Source organism: Oryctolagus cuniculus, chromosome 5 (genome assembly GCF_051225735.1).
Source record: "Oryctolagus cuniculus isolate XC-2025 breed Fujian yellow rabbit chromosome 5, ASM5122573v1, whole genome shotgun sequence".
NCBI classification, from domain to species: Eukaryota; Metazoa; Chordata; class Mammalia; order Lagomorpha; family Leporidae; genus Oryctolagus; species Oryctolagus cuniculus.
The window spans coordinates 5,756,675-5,783,066 of NC_142871.1; the positions used below are offsets into that span (position 1 = coordinate 5,756,675).

General features: G+C 42.8%; 1 protein-coding gene and 1 long non-coding RNA gene across 5 annotated transcripts in view; one reads left to right on the forward strand and one right to left on the reverse strand.

Moving 5' to 3' along the window:
- LOC127493112 (uncharacterized) overlaps positions 1-17,053 on the forward strand; it is a 64,704-nt gene extending 47,651 nt beyond the window's left edge. The window contains exon 4 of the long non-coding RNA XR_011388433.2: positions 7,944-17,053. This is a non-coding gene — a long non-coding RNA (uncharacterized LOC127493112). The remainder of the gene's footprint in view (positions 1-7,943) is intronic.
- The window catches only part of PACRG (parkin coregulated), a 577,440-nt gene that overhangs the window by 305,000 nt on the left and 246,048 nt on the right, over positions 1-26,392 (reverse strand). The gene's annotated exons all lie outside the window — the stretch shown is intronic.

Below are 26,392 nucleotides of genomic sequence, written 5' to 3' on the forward strand. Positions count from 1 at the left end.
AGCCGGCGTGGAGAAGGCTGGGGAATTCGTGGTCCTCCTACACTATCTGAGCCAGCAAGAATGCAGTTCCCGGGGGTCAGGGACTCCTGCAGAATCGCTACACCGGGCTTGATTAAATAGCCTTGGGCCAAACTTGGTTAAAACTTGAAATACAATATCTTCTGCCTGCCTCTTACTCTGTGTGCCGCTCAGATAGGAGGAAGGGAGGCGCGTTCATGAGCTGATGTGAAATGAGGATGCTCTTTTTCCCTCGAGGAACAGAGAGAAGCAGCAAGACTACCTGCGGGTCTGGGGAAATGCCAGGCGGGGAGACTCAGAGTCACTTAGCTATGATTTTGCTGCAGAAATTTTGTTGTTGTGTTGGTTTTTATTTCGGAAGAGTTGACAGCTAGAAATGCAGGCTGAAAAAGTCTCGCAGAAGGGCGTGTGGTGGTCCACCTTTGAGGGACCGAGCTGGCCCACGTGTGTGAGTGTGTATGTGTGTCTTAGCGTTGTGGGTTAACTATGGAGAAATGTGGGGTCCAGGGACTGGCTCACATTGGGCAAGTCCCTTTATTTCTCTGATGTGCTTCTGAGGTCGTAAGCCCAGAACAACCACAACAAAACACATCCTAAGTACTGCTCCGGTCAGCCAGAGAAGTGAGATTCAGGAAGCTTGGAGAGAAGGGATTCAGCATGAAAGCAAATTAGCAGAGGCAGCCCTGGCTCTGGCTGGCCTGCTGAGATCTGCCCTTTTATGCCTCGGGATCTAAATGCCAGAGAGACCGCTGCCGTCGGAGCCTGGTGGACTGGGAAGGGCTCCTGGGAAGATCTGGGCCATACAGAGCTCAGAGACCTCCACTTGTGAGCAAGCTGGAGAAAGAGGAAACGGATTCGCCCTCATGCCTGAAACAGTTAACAATTTTAGAAAACAATGGTTCTTGGACACTGGATGTCAGGCAGTGACCCTGAAGAAACAGAAAACAAAGCCCTAGTCCACTGCCTGGACAAAGTATGTCGTCAGTGCAGCCCAGGGGTCTCCTCGAGTGGAGGAGGCAGAGCAGGGAGCCCAGGAAGCCTGGGCAGCTGCAGTTCCACGGGCGGAGGGCCGGGGAGTGGGCACCGCACAGACAGGGAACGCTGGCGCTCTGCGGCAGGCCCTTCTTGAATCTCCTGCTGAGTACTGACTCGCGGGTGAGAGGAGGAAACCATCTGAAAGACGGAGCACACCGCAGGAGCACTCCTGGCTGGGACAGTGCCTGTTACCGCCGGCACGAATGCACAGCCTCACAAATTAAGGGTCCCTGGGTAGAGTTCTCAGAAAGGTTTTCCTCAGTGGGGCAAAATTACCTGTTGAGCAGATGCCACCTTGGGTCAACCTAGCAAAGCTAAAAACCCAGACCTGAAAGGACCAGACTGTTTTCAAGTAAGTGGACTATGTCCCGGATCAAAGCTATACCACATCCATAGGAATCTAGAAATGCCTGGTGCCCAGCAAATTAAATCCACAAAGCCTTTGCCTAGCAGCTGTGCAAGGCAGCAGGAAGCCGAAATTCATGATCATAATAGAGATCCAGCACTTGAAGTGACTCAGAAATGGCGCATGGAGAGAACTGGTGCGTGAGGACATTAACACGGCTATTACAACTGCATTATGTGCTCAAGAGCAGAGGAAAGACTGCACATGCTAAGTGGAGATATGGACGGTGTTAAAAAAAGTGTACCCCAAACTTGAAAACAAGCATGCGTGAGACAGAAAAGCTACTGGAAGGAATTAATGGTAGACTGGACATTGGAGAACAACAGCTTGATGTACTTGAAGAGAGCGATAGAAAGTGTTCCAATGGGAAAGGACTGACAAAACCGACAGCGCCAGTGATCACAGGACAACCTCCAATGGGCATGTGAGCGAGTTATGAGAAAGCAGGGCGGCAGAGGGGGAGTAATGCCCCCCGAATTTTCAAATCTGGTGACAACTTTAATCTTACAGATGCAAGAAGCTCAACAAACTTTAAGCACAAGAAACATGAAGGAAAACACACTAAGGCACTTTATAATCAAACAATTTAACAAACTAGAGATAAAGAGATTAACTTTAGCGGCCAGTGCTATGGTGTAGAGGGTAAAGCCACCACCAGCAGTGTTGGCATTCCCACGTGACCACCGATTTGAGTCCTGCCTGCTCCACTTTGATCCAGCTCTCTGCTATGGCCTGGAAAAGCAGTAGGAGATGGCCTAGGTCCTTGGGCCCCCGCCCCCACATGGGAGATCTGGAAGAAGCTCCTGGCTTTGGGTCAGCGCAGCTCTGGCCATCACAGCCATTTGGGCAGTGAACTAGTGGATGGAAGATCTCTCTCGCTCTCGCTCTTTTTCTGTGCCTCTGCCTCTCTGTAACTCTGCCTTTCAAGTGAACAAATAAACTTTTAAAAAAGAGATTAACTTTAAAAGCAGCCAATGAATAAAAGGCACATTCTTTCAACTTTCAGTCATCCATGTTATTTATTTGAAAATGAGGTGAGGGAGAGACAGTCTATATCTACATCTATATAGCCATATATTTACATCTGTCTACATCAAGACAGAGAGAGAGAAGGGAGGGTGAGGAGAGAGAAAGAGGAACAGAGAGACAGAGAGATCTCCCAACCCCTGTTTGCTCTCCAAATGCCTCCAACAGCCAGGGCTGGGGTCAGGTCAAAGCTGGGATCTGAACATCTAATCCAGGAACCAGACCACCTGAGTCGTCACCTGGTGTCTCCCAGGGTGCACATCAGTAGGAAGCTGGAATTGGGAACAGAGCTGGGACTCAAACTTCCAGGACACAGGACGCAGGCACCCAAGGGGCATCGTGACTGCTACACCAAACGCCCTCCCCAAAGACGTGCTTAACATACACTAGGTGTCTGTATCCAGCAAAAATATTGTTTAAAAATGAACATACAATTAAGACTATTTCAGACACATAAAAGAAGTCATAGCCAGCAAACCTGTACTTCAAGAAATGTGAAAGGAAGTCATAGAAGAAGAAGAAAAGCGATGCCAGAGGAAAATGCGGAGCTACACAAAGGAATGGGAAACATCAGAAAGGGCAAAAATATGGCAAATGCGTAATTTCTTTCTTGTTATTTAAGTTTCTAATAGATAATTGACTGTTTAAAGCAAAAACAATAATGACAATGTGTTGTCGAATTTAAAACATACAGACGTAAAAACTATGACATAGCACAAAGGTTAGAAGGAAAGAAATGACAAAACGTTGCAGTAATACTCTTATTCATGTATTTATTTGATAGGCAGAGTGACAGGGGGAGAGGGAGAGCACTCTTCCGCACAGCGGTTCCCTCCTCAAATGGCTACAATGGCCAGGTCTGGACCAGGCTGAAGCCAGGAACAAGCACTTCATCCTGATCTCCCGCAAGGATGATGGGTCCAAGTATTTGGCCACCAGGCTACCTTCCCAAGGAAGCTCGCCTGGAAGCAGAGCAGTTGAAACTCAAACTGGCCAGATATCTGACATGGGATACCAACGGTGTAAGTGGCAGCTTAACTTACTGTGCCACAACGCCAGCCCCCGGTTGTAATATTCTTATTATAACATGTATGAGGTAGTATAGTCTTTTTTGAAGCTCTCATGTGGTAAGCTAAGACAAATACTACAAGTTTTAAGGCGACCACTAAAGTAGCTCAACACAAAGACTATTCATAGGGATGACAGTGGCAATAGCACCACAGATTCTACATTAAGAGAAGATTATGAGGATGTTATTAATAAAACAATTTATACCCATGGATAAATTTCTTAAATACAGCTTATTAAAGCATGCTCCAGAGGAAATATATAACTTGAGTATCCTCACATATATTCTCATTTTATTTGTGATTCTATTTTAAAATAAGAAAAGTGCAATAAAAAGAATTAAGAAAATAGAGCTAGTTCCAATGGCAGGTAAATAACAGAGGTAGATTTTATATACAGCATTGACTGAATCAAAACTGACGCTTTCATCTGTATACTACCACTCTGAAGGAATACATGAACAAATACATATTTTCATTAAGAAATATTAAATCCCACACATATATCACATCTGCATATATAGGTAGGTACATACACACTAGAATTTAATATATACTAATAATATACAATATTATATTTGTGCATATACATTGGAAAGCTATACAGTAGAAGTTCTGAAGTTTTTGAATCTATCATGTGTTAATTTGGAAAAATAAAGACTCACTGTGGCTTAAATTATGGTAAGGAATTTTTTGCAAGTTATAAATCAGGATCAATGAACACTGAAACAAACTGACTTGGCTATTACTTTTTCAAAGCAAGGGTTAACAACCCAGTGGGAATGATTCTCCAACTTTTAAGCAAGTCCAAGTTGAACAGGAATGTGCAGGGCAGCCATGTGGACACAATCTGAGTCTTGGGTTTGCTCTCAGTAGATGGGGAACTACTCAGTCATTCTAGGCTTCAGCATGTCATCAGTAAGAAAGGGAATGAAGTGCCACCTACATAATTTTCATGGGGATTAGGCCAATGTACTTAAAGCACCTAGCCCAGGGGTGGCAGGGCCATGAAGGACGGGCATGATTGTCATTGTTACTATTGCTGGGTTAGATTTCATTTCATTACATGCCCATCCTACTCTGGCTGTTGATAAGCAGAAGAATTCCTGAGAAGGTGGGAACAGTAAGGATAATTAAAACTGGAAATGGGGAAAGGGAGCAAAAGAGGGAATGGAAAGCAAAACAATATCCAGCAAGAAGTGCATAAAGAAAAAAGTGAGGTTTGAGTTAGAAATGTTTCCTTTGGCCAGCGCAGTGGCTCCATAGGCTAATCCTCCGCCTTACGGCGCCGGCACACTGGGTTCTAGTCCCGGTCCCGGTTGGGGCGCTGGATTCTGTCCCAGTTGCTCCTCTTCCAGTCCAGCTCTCTGCTGTGGCCCAGGAGTGCAGTGGAGGATGGCCCAAGTGCTTGTGCCCTGCACCCGCATGGGAGACCAGGAGGAAGCACCTGGCTCCTGGCTTCGGATCAGCACAGTGCGCCAGCCTCAGCACGCCGGCTGCAGTGGCCATTGGGGGGTGAACCAACAGAAAAAGGAAGAGCTTTCTCTCTGTCTCTCTCTCACTATCCACTCTGCCTGTCAAAAAAAAAGAAGAAGAAGAAGAAGAAGAAGGAGGAGGAGAAGGAGGAGAAGGAGGAGGAGGAGGAGGAGGAGGAGGAGAAGGAGGAGGAGGAGGAGAAGGAGGAGAAGGAGGAGAAGGAGGAGAAGGAGGAGAAGGAGGAGAAGGAGGAGAAGGAGGAGAAGGAGGAGAAGGAGAAGGAGAAGGAGAAGGAGAAGAAGAAGAAGAAGAAGAAGAAGAAGAAGAAGAAGAAGAAGAAAGAAATGTTTCCTTTCCCCTCTTTCTATCTCCTGGTATCTACACTTTACCAGATTTTTCCAGCTCATATTATTTCTGACTCTGTTCTCGAATTGCAAATAGGCTAAATTTCTTCCTTTCATCATTATATGCAAAGCAACAACTTAAAAGTTCAAACACTTAGAAGAATTACCAAAGTATGGAAAATTAAAAAATACATTATTTGGATACAGAAAGTTATGAAATCCGTGCATAATATTTACATAACACACATTTTCCATGAACTTTTATAGTCTCTGCCTATTGTATCCTCTCCCTGGGGACATGTTTAATTTGCATATTCATCAACAGGAGAGAATTAATCGCTTCCACTCAAAATTTGCTGTTTCATTTTTCTGGCAACATGCACTTGCCAGGCAATCTGAGGCCATGGACTATTTATTCTAAGAAAAGCTGGTGTAAACAAGATAATTATCATTGAGTGGCAATAGAGTATCATATTATAGTTAGCAGCAGTGGGCAGAATGGAGACCACTGGAGAGCAGGAGCCGTCTGGAAGAAGGTGTTTTAAACTGAAGACGTTTACTGACACGTGGGAATGCGGGTCTGCTCTTGCTGCTGTCTTGCAGTTTTCAAGAACAACTGGACATTCGGCTATAAAAATCCTCAATTTTTAAATGTCTCAAAAAATAATTACTCAGGCTTATCAAACACATCTAAGGTTGTATGTAGTCTTCAGGCCTCCACGTTATAAACCCTGTCTCAGAGGGTTCAAGCTTCTCCATGGTCTAATGGTCATGGCTGGGTAGGCCTGCCTAATAAATACAGTCTGATTACAAGAAAATGCTCAGTCTCTCTCTTTTTCTCTCTTTCATACACACCCATGTGCGCGCGCACACACACACACACAGACATTTATAATCTCTTGATCATCTGCAGTAATATTCTTCTCTACTCATTTGTCAATAAACAGAACTTCCCCAGCTATTGAACCGAACTGTTTGGCAAATGAACAAACATTTATTTCATGGACCAAGTGATTAACAGCTCATTCTTTTAGTGACTATTTTAACATTTTATGTAAAAGAGTTACAGGTGTGTGGAGATCTTCCATCCGCTGGTTCACTCTCTAAATGGCCACGACATCTGTAGCTGGGCCGATGCGAAGCCAGAAGCCAGGAGCTTCCTCCAAGTCTCCCGTGTGGGTGTAGGGGCCCAAAGGCCCCAGCAGGGAGCTGGGCAGAAAATGGAGCAGCCGAGACTCAAACATGCACCCTTAGGGGAATCTGGCGCCACAGGCAGCTGCTTTACCCGCTATGCCACAGCGCCAACCCATCAGTGACTATTTTTTTTTTTTAATGTATATTGTGGTCAAAGCAAGGTGGGCAACACCAAGAGAATTAAAATATATTGCTGCTCTTGATCAATTCTGTCCTTTTTTTATATTTCAAAAGTGCATTTAAAAATCACTGTTGTTCTGTGCAATTTTTCTGTCCCTCTCGTTCCCTCCGTATTTGCGGATATCACCTGTGTCATGGGCTGTTGGGGCAGCTGGAAGGAGGCTTCAAAGACAGAGCCTTCCTGACAGTTAGTCGAGGAATTTCTCTATGGAAAGCCTGGTCTAGCAAGAAACCCATGCTCCAATGCTCAGCAGATCAGACTGGCTTCCACACCACCACGTTCGTCTGCAGCTACTTCCCCAAACATCGCTCTGCTGTCAACCAGACAGCGTAATACAGAAGCACCAAGGTGACGTTTTAATGAAAAGTTCTTAAGATTCTTGATTCCGAAAAATGCTGATGACATTTTGGTGTCCTTCTTAAAAATTTTCCTTTATTCAGTTATAACAAACCTGGGACAAAAATGCTTTCAATATTTTACATATTATAGCTTCGGTTATTTCATTTCATTTACAGCTTGCTGCAGTGCCGAAAGCACGTTGCTTCACTCTCTTTACACACATTATTTTGTGCATAATAGGGTAATTATATTAAATGAGTACACCATCATTGGACTTCTTGGATGAGTGAATTTTCTTGGGCTAAACAAATGCCAAAATGTGCATTATACTGTTCTGTCTTGGCACATTAGGCTGGAATTTAATTACCTTATGTTAAAAGTTATAGCAGAATCTTACCAGTGTAACTTCCGTGTATTTTCCTGTGAAGCTTAATGCCTTGGCCCTGAAACCCACGTTCAAGGTCATTTAAGAAAATCAAAGTTCCACCAAGAGTCCCGCCCAGTGAAGACTGCTCTCTAAAGCAATGAGCATGGTGTTCAGACAGGACAGGGTGTCATGTTCTTGAGGCAGGGCAGAGGCAGAGGCTCCTGCCCGCATCCACCACAGAATCGGGGTCTAACGGAAGCTGCCGGCCGAGGCCTGCACTTTCCTCTCCTTTTCTTCTCTCTGACTTGGCTTCCTGGCCTTCAAATCTGTTGGGTCTGCTTTCTCATCTTTGACTGTCATTCCTACCTCAAAATTAATTGTAGTTCACATTGTTTGCTGTAGCTAGGTTTGGAGATAAGCAAAAATAAAATTTGCACATGTGGTAGAGAAAGCAGGTTTCCTTTTATTTATTTATTTATTTTTTCTCCAGGTGGTGGTGGTGGCGGTGGTTGGGAAGAGAGCACTTCCATCTGCTCATTGACTCTCCAACTGCGTACATAGACCACAACTCAGGAGCCACAGCTCAACCCAGGTCTCCCGTGTGAGTGGCAGGGGCCCCAGTGCTTACTTCCAGGAAGTGCATCAGCAGACATTAGTAGGAAGTTGACATCAGGAGCAGAGCTTGAACTTGAACCCAGGCACTCCAACATGAAACGTAGGTGTCTCAGCCAGTGTCTTAAGTCTAGGCCAAACATGCTCGCCCCAGAGGCAGATCCCTGGAGTTCTGGTTCTGACGTCCCCATCATCAGCATGTTGCTCACTGCTCTTTGGAGAAACTCAGTGATGTTCACTAGTCTTACAGAGACCCAGTTCCTCCTGGCCCCTTTCATAGGATCCATGGACACTGCATAACATTCATTATTGAACCGTGAATATCCCATCTATTCAAGCCTTCAGCCTGCACTGCAGTACCTGGAGCACTCAACTCTGGCCTCCAAAGTCTTAGCAGAGCCCATGATCTCCCTCATCTCTCCCTGGACCCCTGGATGTGCCACCACCTCTGCTTAGAGGGCTCTTCCTCTCCTTCTGGGGGACTTCAGAAGGGAGGACCCTCATCTTCCCAGGGAGCTTTGGTGGCCTGGGCCAGGAGTCCCCCGATGTGTTCCAGAGTACCCACTGCTCACCCTGCCTCAGCATTTGTCTCACGCTTCTCTGCTCTCCCCACTGAACCATAACTTCTCTGGGGGTGGAGGCTATATTGTTCGTGCAATGTCCTCAGTATCTAGATGTCCTCAGTATCTGACACAGAGCCTGGAGCTTTGCAGTGTCCAAGTTAAGCCCTGGATATGTAACTGTGCAGTGATGTGAATTAACACCAATGCATACTATGCTGAGTCCCTGCTTGTCCAGACGCTCCCTGATATTTGCCAACCAGGCCACTCACCCACCTGCCATGGCCACATCTCACAGAGGAAGTTATAAAGTCACCTGCAGAGAGGATGCCAGAGCTGCCATTTAAATCCAGATTGACCTAGCTTGAAAGACTCCAGACATCACAACGTGCTATGGTTTGAATATCTTCCTCTCCAAAACTCTGTGTTGGAAGCTCGGTCCCCAACAAGACAGCATTGGAAGGGGGTGAAAGTTCTGTTTGAATGCATGCTGTTATTGAGGGCATGGCTCAGTTATCATGCGTGTGAGTTTCTGATCAAAAGGAAGAGTTCGACCCCCTTTCTTGCTCATCACCACTTCTCTCTCATTCCTTGACACATGACACACTCTGCCATGTGATGACGTGGCTGCCAGGTTCTGGCCATATGCCAGCACCATGCTCTTGGAAGTCCCTGCCTCCAGAAGCTAAGTCAATCTCCGTTCTTTGTAAATTACCCACTCCAACCTATTCTGTTACTGTAGCAGAAAGCAGACTAAAACAGGACATAGGGAAGCCACCACCTACATCCTCTTTTGTTTGGAGTGAATGGTTCTGCACTTCCAGGGGGCCCTCGAAAGCAGCCTGGTGTGTGTGGGGGGGTCGAGTTCCACCTACAGGAGAGCCAAGGGACATGGTCTCCATCAGCACTCTTAAAAGACGGTCTCTTCCCACCACCAAGAGCCTGGGGCCCTCCAAGGACTTCCAGAAAGGCCCAGAAGAGGGCGCCTTGCTCACTGACAGGACACTAGAGAAGAGTTGGCAGGTCTGCAATGGAAGGAGAACACCAAGGCCGGCCTGGTGAGCTCGGCTGATTTTCAGTTCGTGACTACATCAAACCTGTAACCCTCCACAAGGATCCTGTCAGATGAACCTAAGTAGAATTCAGCTTGCAGCTTCCTTGTCCAAAGTCTATTTAAATGAATTCACCATAGGAAACATTAGCTGGAGATTTCTGGGACAATTATAACTTGCAAAATGATTATCAATGGAGGCATTTGTGTTTATAATTATATTTCAAAATTAATGTTCCTAAGTAACACTTCAGGTTCACACCTCCATTTGCAGTTTTCTAAATGAAAGATTTCATACTAAAGACTATAAAATACCAGGAGTAGGTCATGAATCACTTGGATTAATAATGCTACACTCAGAAATTGGAAAGGCTGAGGTTAAGGTAAAACTCACAAGAGAATTAGTCATGTTTAGTGGATTAAACCTTGCATGGAAAGATCAGACTTCATACAGTAAACACAATCCTTCTAATTAAAACTCTAATCCTCTTTAAGAAAGGAAGTCCTGTTTGTCACAAAAAAATGTTAAAGAAATATACAGAAGACCAAGGCATTTTATTTCTGAATTTTGATTGTGTTTAATGCAATCTAAGTTTGTTAAGGCTCTAAAGAGTTAGGTGGGCAATGAATTCACACTCTTACATGGGGCCTCCACTAAGAATTAGGGCATCTGGATACTTCTCTCTGATACAAGTTACTATTTAGGTACCTGACCTCACAAGTCAATAAACAGGTTGCATATAATAGGTATTCAAAAATACCTGGGGAGTTCATGAATATAGGTGAAATGATTGTCCAGTGTTATACATCCAAGTGCCAGAGCTGGGGTTCACGTTCAGATACACAATAATTCTGACAAGAGGTACTTGCAAGGTTGGCTGCTGCATAACCATATACATGGGTCTCCCGGTAATCTTACAATATCCTCAGATTTTTATTTGTCTCTAAGCATCTCCAGAATGGTTCCCTCTTGCCCTAACATTTCAAGTCCAATTGTTTTGGGCTGATCAGACAATTTACAATTCCATTTTCCCAATTCTGCATTACATATATCTTTCCAGTGGGGGATAATGAAAATTCTTTACTCTTTGGATATGGGAAAGTGTAGAACTGGTGCTTCTTACACTGGCTGTGCCCCACAAAAGATGAGCAAAGTGGAGTGGGCAGCTGAGCTGATGGTAATTCCCATATCCAGGCTTCCTCTAACAAGGAAAGAATCACTCGGTAAGAGGTGTGGTGACAACGAGGTAAACATTTTGGGAGAAACTCTTAGATTCCATAATTGACTTTACATGCCAAGACTGATTCTAAATGACATTTAGGATCTTAAATGTATAGGAAGGAAATATAAACAATTCCATTTTTAGGCAGTGATGGGAAAACAGGCCTTCTTAAACATGCTCCCAAAAGCAAAATCGTAAAGATTGCTAGATTTGAGTATTAAGTTTTGATGAATAAATAAGCATATATGAAATGAATATTTTATGTTTAATAAAGAATGAATTCTTGTAAACAAGAAAAAGAAACATCATACTACAGAGAAAAATGGAAAAAGATTGCTACATCTATCAATATGACATACTGAATATCTCAGAAACGGTTTATCTTAAAATATCTTTAAAGATAGAGAAATGTTACATAAAAATGTAACAATTATCTGTTCACATTCTTCTTTCAGAAAGTAAGGGCTGGGAAGGAAGGGGGAACAGGAAGGGTAAGCTGGGTGATGGAGCCCAGAGCCCTCAGGGAGGCCTCCACACCCCAGGAAGCTGGACTCTGAGCAGGAGAACCCGAGACAAGCCCTTGGGTCCCTACTGCTTCCGGAGTTGTGAGTAAGTCTCTGGACAGGGCAGGACTCTGAACAAACAGCACCATCAGTGCTGTATGGATTGCAAGATAATTCACCTGTGAGTGAGGACACACCAACCAACGTTAACAGTGACGACAGAGCCTTATTTAATTAGGGCTTACTATGTGTCAAACACAAAACCAAACTCTCTTGTCTCTGAACTCATTTATTCTACACAACAACTCTTCCTGGTAGGTACTGCTAATCTCCCGGTCCCACCACTGAGCGTTTTTAAGGGAGAGAGGCTAAGTAATTGGTTGAAGGACGTACTGTTGGTAAGTAAGGACGTATTGTTGGTAAGTGTGAGCAGGCAGTCTGGCTCCATTAAGGGAGAGAAGACTCTCTTCTGGCAAGGAATTAGCATCAACAATACATAAAGGAGTCCTACCGGTCAATAAGCGAAAGACAACTCAAGAGAAATTGGACAGATGATATTAACAGGGAATTCGCAACAGAGAAGCAGCGAACTCCCAAGGTCACAAACGCAGACTGAGACATGTCTAGCCCTGGTCGGCGGGAGGAGCAGTGACTACCGCTATTCCTGGACGTGCAGATGAACACACTGAGGAACCCCCTGGGGATGGCAGGTGAGACTCTGCCCGTCCCTCTGCTTCAGGACTGCCTTGCTTCAAGTTGTCACTCCTTAGGAAGTCTGTCGTGCGCCTGTGGGCACATGGTAACACTGCCTTCTTCAGATTCCCGGCACCATTCACCACTCATTGGAGGACAGGATCTGCTGCCTTTTGTCGGCAGTTTTTATCTGTTACTTACAGGCCAGGGAGGTGTCATTCTGTAATTTTTCATTCCTAGCATCTAAGTAGGAGCTAAATAAATGTTGCTGGCTTGACTATAAAAAGGACTAATGTAACCAAATAAACCATATTTTGGTTTTCTCACTGTTTCATTAGCATATGTCAGAAACATTCTGACAATCCAATTATAGAGAGCAAAACATATCTTAGGGCAAACAAATCTTCAGCATTTTTGCCTTATGTAGATTTGCTCTATATTTTCTTGAAATTAAAATTGAGCTTGACATATTTTCTGAGGAAAAGAAAATGGATTACTGTACACTAATGTCAAGTTTTATCTTTATTAAATCAATTTTAAAAACCCTATTCATTCTATTGAACATCCCCAAACAACACAGCCTAAGACTCTAATTGACTTTTGATAAACATGACTGGATCGTTGAAATGTCTTGGTTTAGTTCACAGCCCTGTGTACTAACTGGGTATGAATTGAGACAACACAATCGGACCTCTCTCTGGAGCTTCACGGCCACCTATGCCTTCTGTGATTCCCTGCGTGACTCACAAAGCCACATTTGACACTGATTGCTCAGCACATAGCCTTTCTCTTTCATCTTTCTTTTTAAATCTGTTGATAAGAATTCTCTGTGATCTTGGTAGGAAAGAACTAACAGCTGACAGGGTAGCATCATCCAGAATACTTCCACCAAGAGTTGAGGTAATCACTGTTAATACCTTGATTGGGATTACTTCAGTCTCTCCTAATTTTTTACAAGGCCAGAGTCTTATGGTGTATATAGTTGTAACATGCTATTTTAAAAATCCGACATAATGTATTTTCTTTTTAATAATGTTAGAATTAATTGCTGTATAATATTCCATTGAGTGAATTCATCAGAATTTAATTAACCATTTCCCTAGTTTAGGGAATGTTTCATTTTTCTCTTTCTGGTTTTTGTTTTTTGTTATGAGCAACACCTTACAATGAACACCTTTGTGTAGGATGATTCTTTGCCATTGTTCTTTTTTGGTCTATGTTTAGTTTGAAGAAGATGAACATATTACCAATTATTTTTCATCACCTCAATTCTAGGACCTGAAAGTGGTGGTATTATGGTATATTTGTCAAGACCAACTATTATTTTTAAGAGCTTTACTGAGACATCATTGACACCTCAAGTTATATGTTTAAGGTATACAGCTTAATGTTTTGAAATATATATATAATATATATTGTGCATGTATATATAGGCATGTATAAACATTTCCATATATATGCATATGCAATTTGCAAAAATGACCATTATGGTCAACCTTATTAATATGTCCATTACCTTACATACTTTCCATTGCATGTATACATGTGTGTGGTGAGAAGATTTAAGATCTATCCTCTTAGAAAATTATAAGTAAATCAATACAGCAATGTTAAATATCTTAACTATCATCACCATGCTATACATTAGATTCCCACAAATTATTCTTGCTGCATAACTGAAACTTTGTATCCTTTGGCAAACATCATATGATGAAGTAGTTCCACTTCTGGGGGTATATCCGAAGGAAGTCAGGAAAGGAGAACAAAGAGTGGGCACGCCATGTTGACTGTGACATTATTCACAATTGCCAAGACATGAAACAGTCCCAGTGCCCTTTGATGAACGAATGGGAAAAGAAAATGCATCATATACATACAGTGGAACATTATTCAGCCTTGAAAAGCAAGGAACTACTGAACGCTTTTATCTCCATCTGCTGGATACCCCGAGGATCCTCCAGACACACACGTCCAGTACGTAACTTGTTAGGTCCCCCCACACCCCCGCTGAGCCTGGTTCTCCTCCTGCATTTTCTGCTGTGGCTGGGAGCAGCTCCACGTAGCTGGAGTCCAAGCTGCATGTCACTTTGCCACAGGCCTTCCCTACGGTCTCCCCTCCGAGAACAGCGCTGTGCTTCAGATCTGAACCAGGCCCTTTCTCTACATTCACAGTGTGTCTGCTTGGTTCAAGGACTCACCCACTCCTGAGTGGGCTATTTAAAAAGATACTGAATTTCTTTCACTGCATAACTAATACATACTTAGAGAAAGGTATTGAACACTGTGCTACAGAAAGAAAAAGAATCGCCAATGGTCCACCACTCGGCAGCTCTCACTTAACTATTTTGGCACATTTCTGTCCAGCATTTTTCTACATATAGTTTTGTTAAAGTATTTTGATCAAGCCACATCCATACTTTTATGTTTTCCGTTTTATGATTATAGCATGATACTTTTCTGAAATTATTATGAACTCTTTGTAAACTTCTAAACTTACCAGGTTTCCCTGGAGTTTTATAGGTGACTGCCTCATAGTTTATACTTGCATAAAAGCTCCCCTTCCTGTTTGGTATTTCAATGAATAGCATTAAATATAAAGCTCTCAGTGCTCGGTTGTTTCCTTAGAATAACCTCCCTGGAATGGGATTCCTCCACGAAGATCTATAAATATTTTTAAGATGACCTATTTCTAGCTATTCTTCACAGAAAGGCTCCATGGCTGACCTCCTGAAAACAGCTTTCCTTTCCAAAACAGTGAGGCAGTGGCCACCCCCACCCTGTGAAGCAACGCTCAGCTCCTGGGCCTGGCATTCCAAGACCTGTCCCACGCGGATCTCTCTGCGTCCCGGCTGCACCGCCGGCCTCCTTCTCTGTTCCAGTGTCCTGGCTTCCAGCCAGAGACAGCTCTTCCTTATCCTTCACACACCTGTGTAACCTTGCTCCTGAGGCTGCCTCGACCTTGATCACCTCTTCCACGCAGTGAAAGCTCTGCTCCAACTCCACTAGCTCCTGAGTGAAATGCATCCCAGCCACCTTCCTTGTTTACAAATAATTGCTCACTCTCCCTATTTTCTACTCTAATGATACTTAACTGATACTTCCAGTTCAGCAGTTGCCATGGTTTCTTGTTGCAGAGTTTCTCATCTATAAATGTAACAAGCTTTTAAAAAGTTCATTATATTAATAGATGGTATCAATATTTGGGCCATCTGTTACCAATATTTGTATCAGGAGTATATTGGATGTCCTCTACATAAGTGATACAAAGTCTGATCATAGGTGACATAAGTATCCTTCTGCATTTGGTTTACTATATACAATTTTATGTTTTTATGCCATAGGATATTTCCAAAATGAAAAATACTAATATATGAATATTCTTGGAGATTCTAAGCCAACAAAAAGATCATCAGAATATTATAATTTCCTACTTCAGCCATATTTCTGATACTTTCTTAACCCATAACATTTAATCCTAACAGGAAAACATCATGGCAGCACTTAATTGAAAACTTTTCCTCATATAAGACCCAAAAATGCAATTAGATTTTACTGCTCCTACTGTGCGTACATTCTTTTTTTTAATATTTATTTATTTGAAAGGCAGAGCCTCAGAGAGGCAGAGGCAGGGAGAGAGAGAAAGGTCTTTCAACTGCTGGTTCACTCCCCAGATGGCTGCAATGGCTGGAGCTGGGCTGATCCAAAGCCAGGAGCCACGAGGTCCCTCTGGGTCCCCCAAGTGGGTCGGGGCCCAAGGACCTGGGCCATCTTCCACTGCCTTCCCAGGCCACAGCAGAGAGCTGGACGGAAGTTGAGCAGCCGGGACTCAAGTCAGCGCCCATGTGGGATGCCGGCACTGCTGGCATCAGCTTCAACTGCTATGCCGCAGCGCCAGCCCCTGCGCCTACCTTGAGTGTGTAAGTGTGTACAGGAGAGACACAGCTGTAACGTGTATTTCTCATTTTTTCTAAAAGGAAATTTGTATTATTCTAAACTTGGCGCTTTTAATTTTCTAATAATGAAATGTAGACAGCTTTCTAAATCAATATGCGTAACACAAATTCATTCTTTTAAATAGTCACAATAAAATATTCCATTGTAGAAATATACAATGCTATAATTCCCACAGCTATTTTCTAATTGATAAGCATTCTGTCATTTTTATTTTTTGACTTTTTAAACTACACTGTTATAAACATCTTTATTCATCTATCATTTTATTCCAGTACTTTTATTTTTATCGGTTTAAAAAATGAAGTTATGTGTTTAAAAAAAAGCAGATTCTGAATCTTAATGGACAAGGTCATTTAACCTTTCAAAGAAGAGTCAATAATTCACACTTCTACTTAGAGTATAAAGAAGCGCTCTTTGTTGCTATGCCCATACCCAGAGACAACTTACATCTTTAGCAGTAAGCTTAGAGAGTACCATTCAGATGCTTGCTGTGCATCAGCCCTTTCTTTCTGAACCCTCTAAACATTTCTGAAGTGGGATCTCAGCATTTCAGGGCTGAAACAGCCTACCATGGAACTAGCAGCCCAGTCATTGGGAGAACTGTGACGTTCCTGGGTTTTTAATGACAGAACGTGGTATCTCATTGGCATTTTTAACTTGACTTCCTTAATTTTCAGCTTAAGAGAAAAATTTTTAGATGATACTTTATACTTGTTTACCCGTTAAAATTTTCTCTTTGTATTTGTGCTATTTATCTTTTTATTTTCAATTTGAAGGAAATATTTGTAAGTTAGTGATACTGGTTTTCTGTTAAATGTTTACCAATACTTCCTCTGGGTCTAGACTCCATATTTAGTCTTTGGTTGTTATAAAACTTAAATATTGATAAACAATCTATTAATCTAAAATATTAAACTCGTATCTTTTTGAAGTCCTGCAATATTCTTGCTATATATTTTCCTTAGGAATTTTTTATATTTTTATTAATTTTTTGATATTTTCCCATTTCATGTCCAATTCATTATTGATTCTATAAAGAAATGTACTTTCATTTTGCTTATTTATTTCTTATCTATTCATCTTATCAAATCCTTGTACTTCTCACAGTATTTACTTGAGTATTTTGATTTTATTGTCATTATTATATAATTATTATGTATTTATTTTATGTAATTAATATGTAACTAATGTCTTAACAACTATATCCACTCATCTTTCCATGGACTCTTTCAAACCTTCAGAAAAAAATTTAAAAGCTTAAACAGGACACATTATGCCTTTCTCACTGGGGACCCAAGCTCCCTTGCAAGCCTAGCCCTGTGCCTCCTGCTGCTGTTCCTCACTGCAGTAGATGGCTCCTTGCCTCCGGGTTTCAGGGTCTCTCAAACCCTTGCTCTTTTCAGCTTTGCGCCCTCCTTCTGCCCAGCGTTCCTGCTCAGCATCCCTGCCTGCATTCCCGCACTTCACCTCCCCTCCCCTAAAGCCAGCCCTTCCCAGCCTCCCGTTTACTCTGGGCTCCCGTAACACATCCTGCTCGCTGGGCAGGGGGGTTCCCCAGGGGCAGGCTGCTGACTCTTCTTCTTATCTACAGCAGAGTCCTCGGTAGGGAAGTAGTTTAATGGTATTTGTGTACCAGGGAAAGTATTTGTGTACCAAGAGGAAGGGAAGTAAGGGAAGAGGGGAGGGGTTGAAGGAGGAAGGGAGAAAGAATCTACTAAAGATTTCATTTGAATAGAAGTTTTTTGGAACCACCTATTCCTGAAAACAGAGATAGTCACTTTAAAAATGTTGGGGTGATTAAGGATAAACTACCCAAAACTAATTTTTAATAGACAAAATTGTAGAGAATTGTGTAACTAAAAGAAAAAATTATTATATGTCAGCAAACTTCAGAGAAAAGTGATGTAGAAAGCAGAAAGTAAATGAAAAACCTCAAGTAAAATGTGAAAAATGAGCACAGCGCTTTGTGCTTCGTAAACAGTTTGCTGCATCTAAAGTACAAATATAAAGCAGAACACAAAGAACAGACATCCTATGCAAGGCACTTCCGGTGAAAGGCAGGGTGATCAATTTTCATACGTAGCTCTCCAGCACTTATTGCAGAACGCCTTGTATTTTAAGGCATGTTTGCATTTGGAGAGTTGTAATACATACTGTTTATTGGCCAGATAAAAGGCATCTTGATAGTTCTAATACTGTATTTTCGTTATTACTAAGCTTAGATCAAGGCAGCACTTTCCAAGGGGGTGGTGCATCCCACCCGCACCTTGAGCTCCCAGCCGCTGGATTGCGTATCTTCAAGTCTCAACCAACATGGACCCAGAGTTTAAGATCCTGTGGCAGACGTGACCCCGACAAGAAAACAGGGGTGACTTTAAAAAGCCAGCTCAGATCACTGTAGTGGTATCCTTGAAATTCTACTACATCAACACGTATTTCCTGTAAGTTTTCAGCAAAAGACAGACAATAGATCCTGAGTACCGTAGGGCTCATTTCTATAAGACTTAATCAGAGGAATCCATGGCAGGGACTGAAGCGACAGGATAGTGACTTTAGAACATAAATTCTGGAGCCAAACTGCCAGGTTCAAGTCCCACTCATCATTAACCAGTTCTAAGGAGGGCAAGTGACTAATCTATGACTCAGTTTTAACAGCTTTAAGAAGGAGATAATAATACCTCCCTGATAAGGTTGTTCATGATTAAATATAAAGCTCCTAGAAATATACTATGAATTATATAAATGTTACCAAGCATTGATATCATCATCACCAGTATTATCTAAGGAAGTAGGATCCATACCAATAGGAAACAGGAAAAAGGCAGAAATTCTTATGAAATAACTAATATTTCTATCTTGCTATGTTGTGAACCACCATGTCTAGTATATATATTTAATGATATATAATAGGATTCACCACATTCCAGAAGAAAATTGGTTACGAGAAGAATCATCTTAAATGAAGTAAGATAAATTTTAAAATGCAGTAAAGAGATCCAAGCAAAGAATCTGTCTGTGATGACAGCTACATTACTTTTCAAGTCCAGAATTTGCTATATTGGCTTTCATAAAGTGTAACCACATTGATATATTGATATGTTCTGTGTAATTTATTTTGGCATTATATTTTGCATTTTTGTGGAAAAATAGTTTTGTAATTATAAAAAACAAAAATGGCTTGTCATTAATTATACTGGTACACCATTTACATTGATTATAGGAAGGGTATACGGCAGCAGTTGCCCAACATTCACAATGAAAAATGATGGTTATGCTAGCGCTTAAATGTCTACGTGAGCTCCAGGGTACACAGCTCTTTAATTCAAGCTGTGGAAAAAAAAAAAAACCTCATAATAAAAGAAATCTGGGCCCTTTTCCTCTGTTTAACAATTCTGAGATTACCTGGAATTCTTCTCCATGTTTTAACTTTGGCAAATTGTAATATGTACTGCTCACTGGCCATATGTAATGCATATTTATATTTACAATAGTGTGTGTTAATTACTATTAAGCTTAGGTCATGGCAGCATTTTGTGTGAAGGTGGCTGGACCCCTCTCACAGCTTTCTACTTCCACTGACCGTCAGGTGAGAAAGGATGCCTCCCCGAGGAAAGCTGGAAAATCATCATCAGGAAATACTGGCATAACTTGGGTACATCTGTGGACTTTGGCTGGTTTCCCTTCCTTTCTGCTTCCTGAAATCTATGTTTCTCCCAACTTTAAGAACCTGTGGGTCCATTAACTCCCTCTGTCCTAACAATGGAACTCCCAGTTATTTCTCCTGTTCTTCAGAAGATCCATCATTGTAATTGCCCACATGTCATTTTTAAGGCTCCACGCAGAGCAAGACCATGGATGAGTTTCTAGCACTGTATTTTATTACCCCTCCTTATTGAATCAATGACTTTTGCTGAATAACCTAAAAAAGTAGATAATAGTGGAATATCTAATTTAGAGAGAATTCTGATAGAAAGAAAAGTTGAGAAGGGTCCCTAACAACTTTAAAGATAAAATGAAAGAGAAAGATCTGCTGTGCTTGCTACAAAGAGCAGGAGCCACCAACGGGACATTCATGGAAGGTCCCATCAATGGCTGTAGTCAAAGCTGGAGGCAGGCACGCATTAAATGGGGCAGTGCCTTTGTTCCAGGAAGATAGTGCATTAGTCTTGCAAAGGCTCACACACCCACTGTTTTTTAGTTTTTAAGTCAACGGGGTGAACTAGTAAGGGCAGAGCCCTTACAAGACGGCCGAGGACGCATTGTATAACGAATCACTAAAGAAGCCAAAGTGGTCTCAAAGCTCACCTAATCCAGTCTCTGCAACTGTAGAGGAGGACATGAAAATCCCTCACGCCTGCTGACGTGACAGGCAGAGCAAAGACTGGATGTTGGGTTCAGATCCTAGCCAGGGGCTCTTCCCGCCATCATCCTAACCTGTCCCCATGTCGGGGTCGGAGCTCTTAGAGCCACACAGAGTGTGTGAGGCCTGGGAACCTGAAATACAAATGTGTCTCTTGAGAAAACTTCGAGCTGTGTGGTGGCAAAGCAGAGGAAGAGAAGTGAAAGAGGAAAGGCAGCACCAAATGCGCGACGGCCTCAGAGATGCAGGACCATTCAGGGGAAGGGAGGAGTTTGGAGCAGACGTAACGAGAGGCGTTCCCACCTCCCTCCACCCTTGGTGCTACCTGGAAATGAATGATCCATTTGTGTTTGGGGTAACATTAAAAATAGTATCCAGGAAGATTTACTTTGCAGACAGAGTATTTTCCTTTTAACCCACATTCCTAGTCAAATGTTGACTGCATTTATGTGCACTTCCGAAAGCTGGGGTTCAGCTCTGGAGCAGGATACACAGCCACCATGAATCTACAGTCCCAAGCATGGTGACTGTAAGGAAATTGGAGGCAGCAACGCTTTACTGGGTTCTATTTCATGTGGTGTATAAATTCGTTGTGCTCAGACACTGGTGTCAGCCCACGGCATTTGGGAACCTCTCTATACGTGCTCAGATCTCCATAACACGGCTGTGGTCACGAGACAGTTTTGATCAATGCTGGCTCTTTTCTATGAGTGACTTTGTGGATTATTGGATTGACAATATAATCCCTATCTTGTAAACGGCAGAACCAAAGCCCAGGGAGGGGCACGGGGCTCCACAATTCAGTGTCGGGGCCACAGGTAGGCCTGGTTCCTTAGATTCCTTTTCTGATTTTGTTTTGCAACACTACCCCTCCAGGATGCTTGTCAGATGTGACTGGCACACGGGAATTCTCCACCAGGAATGATCTGTGACAGTGAAGAAAGTTCAGTCTCTACAATATGAATGTGTTCAGGAAACTTGATACAAAGTGAAATCGCAAAACATTCATGGAGATCAGATCAAAGCGATCGCAGCTCTAACAATCAAGTAAAACCTGTCCACAGCTTTACCCAACCCTGTTTTAAAGGAGGGGACGTTAAAAATGGAACACCTTAAAAAACCCACAGCCTCTGAAACAACTGTTGAGTTACAGCGTGAGCACACCCCTTGTTGATTACTTAGGTCAAGAATATATGGCTCGGGTGACGGGGCAATGCTAGTATTAAATTCTGTTTTATGTTGTAATTCTTACCTGTTTGGGATCTGAATTGTGATGAGAGGTATTTCATTCCTTTGATTTACGGTGTAGAGAACAAAGATTAATGGTAGGCAACTTTAATTTAGCTCTCTCAAAAAGTTTCCAGAGATAAAGGACAGTGGAAAGATACTACTGGAGCTTTCAGGATTGCTTTCAGAGTTGTGCTGAACAGACGATGAGAGAGGAGTGTTTTCTTAATACGGCATCTGTTTGGCAGGATTTTCTTCTAGTGGGGAAGTGGGATGGGGAGCCAGTAGGCGGGGGGAGCAGCAGCTTATGAAACCGCATCAACGCTGCTGTCGTGTTAGCTACAGAAGAAAGCAGCTGGTTTGTTCATCAGTGGCCAGGACTGTCACCCAAGGAAGAGAGGTGCCCAGTGGGCCCTGGCATGGGTTTGCAGAGTAGGGCAGGAATCCTGCTCCATGGAGAGGTGAGTGCACAGCTCATCCCTGGGAAACAGCTGGCTGTGCCCCCATCCGCTCCTCCCAGAGGGCATTCTCTCCTTCAGGCAGGGACTCCTTGGCCACACGTGCACTTCAAGCCGTATCTGGGAAAGTGGGCGTCTACACAGCCACAGAGGTCATTCTAGGCGGCGGAGGGTTTCAGAGCTGGCGGGCTGACCATTGGCTCTCACCTTCTTTTCTTTCAGGTGAGGAAGTAGAGGCCCACTTTGCTAACAGATGAACTCACAATGGAAGGAAATATTTGCATGGCGTGGCAGCCTGCAGAGTTAGAAAACCAATCAGACTCATACCCAACTAATTCTGCAGAAGCATGTTGGGCACACACACCTCAACTGCATCCAGCTTCCAGGAGCTTTTCATCCGACTGTTCATTCATTCATTCCATCAATCAATAACACCATGTGCCAGCCTGGTCTGGACACGGTGAGTCAGGGCTTGACTGCGCAAGCGTGCTTCCTGCACTCAGAGCTTGCCTCTTCCTGGAGAGACAACCAACAGGCAGAGCAACTTGTGCAAAGTGCTTTTGAGGAGACACGTGCTGGGTCATTCCATGATTCTACCATAATACATGACACCTGAGCTGATGAAGCAGCACATTAACTATACATAAGGGGGTCAAGACAGACGGCTCGGAGTGGCGGTATTTGAGCGGAGACCTACAGGACGGAAAAGAGCCGTCCGTCCCCTGCAGAAGCTGTCCGGGAAGAAAGAGCGAGGCCTTCAGGGAAGTGAAGCAAAGTTAAAGAGACAGAACTACATGAGCAAGAGGCAGTTAGGGGCCAGGGAATGAGTGGGAAACTTAAAGTAACAACAGTGCAAAGTCACTGTGATTTGACTAAGTTTCGAAGCTCACCTTTGTTTCTCACGGGTGTTGGATGATGGGGAGAGGAGGGAGGCAAGAGAGAAAATGGAGGGACAAGCAGGGGCCAGTTGCAGCTTTCAAAGTGAGCCATGATGATGGTAGCAGTGGACAAGGAGAGAAGTGGCTGGACTTCAGATGTCTGGAGATAGCTAATACCCACAGCTCTCACTAAAGGCTTGGAAAGGGAGGCGGAGGTCTTGTGACCTGGTCAGGAATAGCGATCCATCCCAAATAGCTTTGTTTTGAAGCTCACTGATGGAAATGTATACCAAGTACTATTGGGGTGGATAAAATTAGCTCACGTTCCACTAGTGTAAGTTACTATTAGAGAATTACTAGCATGCAGGCAAGTGAGCCCTGGTCCTTTAATGTGTCTCTAAGTAACACGTAACCTGAATTTCTGCCCTTCCTGCTGTTGAACGCTGCACATCCCTGCTCCATCATTTGATTGAAAGTGGGAAACGATCGCTTCCACCTACTCGGGCCCTTCATTGCTAGATTTCTGTCACACTGGAACATCAATAATTCGATATGTCCAAAAAAGCAGAAATTTAACTCAGAAAAAGTGTATCATTCTGACTGCTTGAAGTCTGGTTTGACAGTAAAACATGCTTCTCAAGAGAAAGTGCTATCTTGTTCTTGCTTTAGGATTCCTGGAAGAATTGCACAATCAAACTACAAATGTCTCATTAATCTTCACAATATTTCAGTGAGGAAGGCAGGTACATATTTATTTTGAGAATGAGATAGATTATATAGCAACCTTTTAAAATTCATATAATAAAATTCAGGCTAATGTAAATGCACACGTTTAATTTTAGACAATCTATGCTACCTTATGAAGGTGAACCACATAATAAGATCACCTCACAGATGCAGCCAAAATTTATTGTGCATTAGAACACAGTGGAAGGGGATAGTACTATATATAGTTATACAACACAATTGAGGGGTGTTTAAATGGACACACAAAGCATCAGAAATTGGTTCACCTACCTAATTTACAATCTGGAATATACTTTGACTAAGAAAGCCACAGATGCTATGTAACTCACTACATAAATCATCCAACAGATTAATGCTACTTAAATGAAAATAATTTCTTAGTAGTGTTTGCCAATAAGGTCCAAGGTTTTTTAAAAAAATCTTTTAGTTACATAAAAGGCAGGGAGAAAGGGAGAGGGAGGGGGAGGAGGAGGAGAAGAAGAGGGGGAGATACACCTGTATCTGAATTCTGCCTTCTTCCCCTTCCTCTCACCAATTCTTTGATACTGGTGCTGCTGTCTGAATGTGTGTGTCCCCTCAGAATCCTAGCCCCAGGGACCAGGTCCCCTTCTGGGGATGACTCCTCATGAGTTGGTTTAGTGTACTTACAACAGAGGCCCAAGACCACCTCTCATCTCTTCCAGCCAGGACACGGCTAGAAGGTACCACCCTGAACCAGAAGGCAGGTCTTCATCAGACACTGAATCCACTAATGTCTCCTTTCTGGACTCCCCAGCATCCAGAAATGAGAGAAGTAAATTTCTGTTGCTTACAAAACACCAGTGCAGGGTACTTTTTAATAGCAGCCCAAGTGGACTGACAACAGGCATCCCTGACCTCTGGCCTGAGGGCTGTAGTAACATTGCTGCTGTCTCTGCTGTCTGTCTTTTCCTGTCCATCCTCCAAGGCTCTATCAGAGAGGCAATTCTAAGTGCACCTGTGTCACTGTTGTACCCCTGCTTTGGCAAGCATGGCTCCCTATAGGGATGAAATCTAAGCCCTGATGCAACACTTCATGGATACTTCTGCTCCCCTCTAGTCCCAACCCAGGCTGAGGGGCATTGCAATACTTCCACCTTCAGAGCCCTGGCTGGTGGGCACCTTGCGAGACAGCTCTGTGAGTCCACTGTCCTACCACACTCTCTAATCTTAGCTCAAGACTGTGCCCCACAAACTGGCTTCTCTTGGCTCAGTCCTTGATGCACTTGGCAAAGCTACTTTCCTCCATGTGACATGTGGCTTCCCTCTGTCAGGAGTTCAGCTGTAAACTTCTAATACAGCCAAGTCCAAATGAGAAGTTCGCTTCTAGCTTTCTCACTTCAACCGACTTGTCTTGGAAACCCTCACTGTCCAGAAAATCTGTTGGTGGGGCCCTCTACCTTCTTGGACCACACAATGCTTATGGGGTGTTCTCCTCCAGGACTCCTTTCTTCTCTTTCTCACCAAAGTACATCCTTCGGTAAAAATGTCAGTGATTAACAAAAATGGAGACATTATTATTTCATTAACTTTATATTTTTGTGATTATGACTTTTTATAAAAACAGAAAAAATAAGCAATCAGGATTTGCCTAGCAGAGTCTCATTTTAACCTCAGAGGAACTCATTTGTTTTGTAGATGTGAAAGAGGAGCTTTAGTGAGATTAAGTAATTTGCCCAAAGTATTTAGTGTGCAAATGGCAGACTTAGGATGTGAGATAAGGTCTGGCTCTACCAAACGGGGTTATAAGCAATATAATACACTATCTTCTTCTCCTTTCACAGTTTTGTATTCTGGAATTATTAGTACACTAGTAAATTTTGGTTGTATTTATTCATTTTCAAATCAATTCATTAAATATTCATTGAATTCTAGCTCATTCTGGAAAGAAATCTCACCAGTCTGCATGGATTGGCAAGGATGGGTAAGGCAGCTTCCTCTTCCCAGGGGAATTACTAAATTGAAACAGTGCTAATAAAGGTGAGTGCTTCTGTGGCTTGGACTGGTATAACGGATGTGTTGCAATTGCACTGAAACACAGTAGCAAAATAAAGTGTGGAAAATATGCAGGTCTGTATAGAGTTTTCTGATATTGATCACACTCCTGAGACTGGTGAATTGCAAGGTCAGTAAAATTATGTGTATTTATACACAACCACGTGTTTTTATTTATACATATGGGCATCTGTGTGGACCAACAATACACTTATGCATAAGTGTTTCAGCGTTAGTTCCGGGCATTTCTGTTTTCTGCTATGTCAACACAGAATATGACTTGAGCTGACAGTCCATGCGATCTGCCAGGGCTTTATTACCACCTTCTAATTACTCCCAGCACAGGTTCAGAGATTAGAAATTCCATGCTTTGATATTCGCATACCTGAGACATGAGCATCTTTTAATAGCCAATATAATCACCTCTTGGAGAATCTCTTGTTACACAGAATTACTCATTAAAAATTATACTCCCTAAACAAAGGAAAGCTTTCATACTTTAAACCCCCTACCTGCCTTTACCTGCCCAAACAAGAGTCCACGGCAGTTTTTACAAGCATTTGTTTGAGAAAACCTTGCCTTCCTTTTCCACAACCCATTCTGATTTTTATCCTATATTTCCCTAGATATTTTTGTCTTATTGCAGTGAAACCAATATCA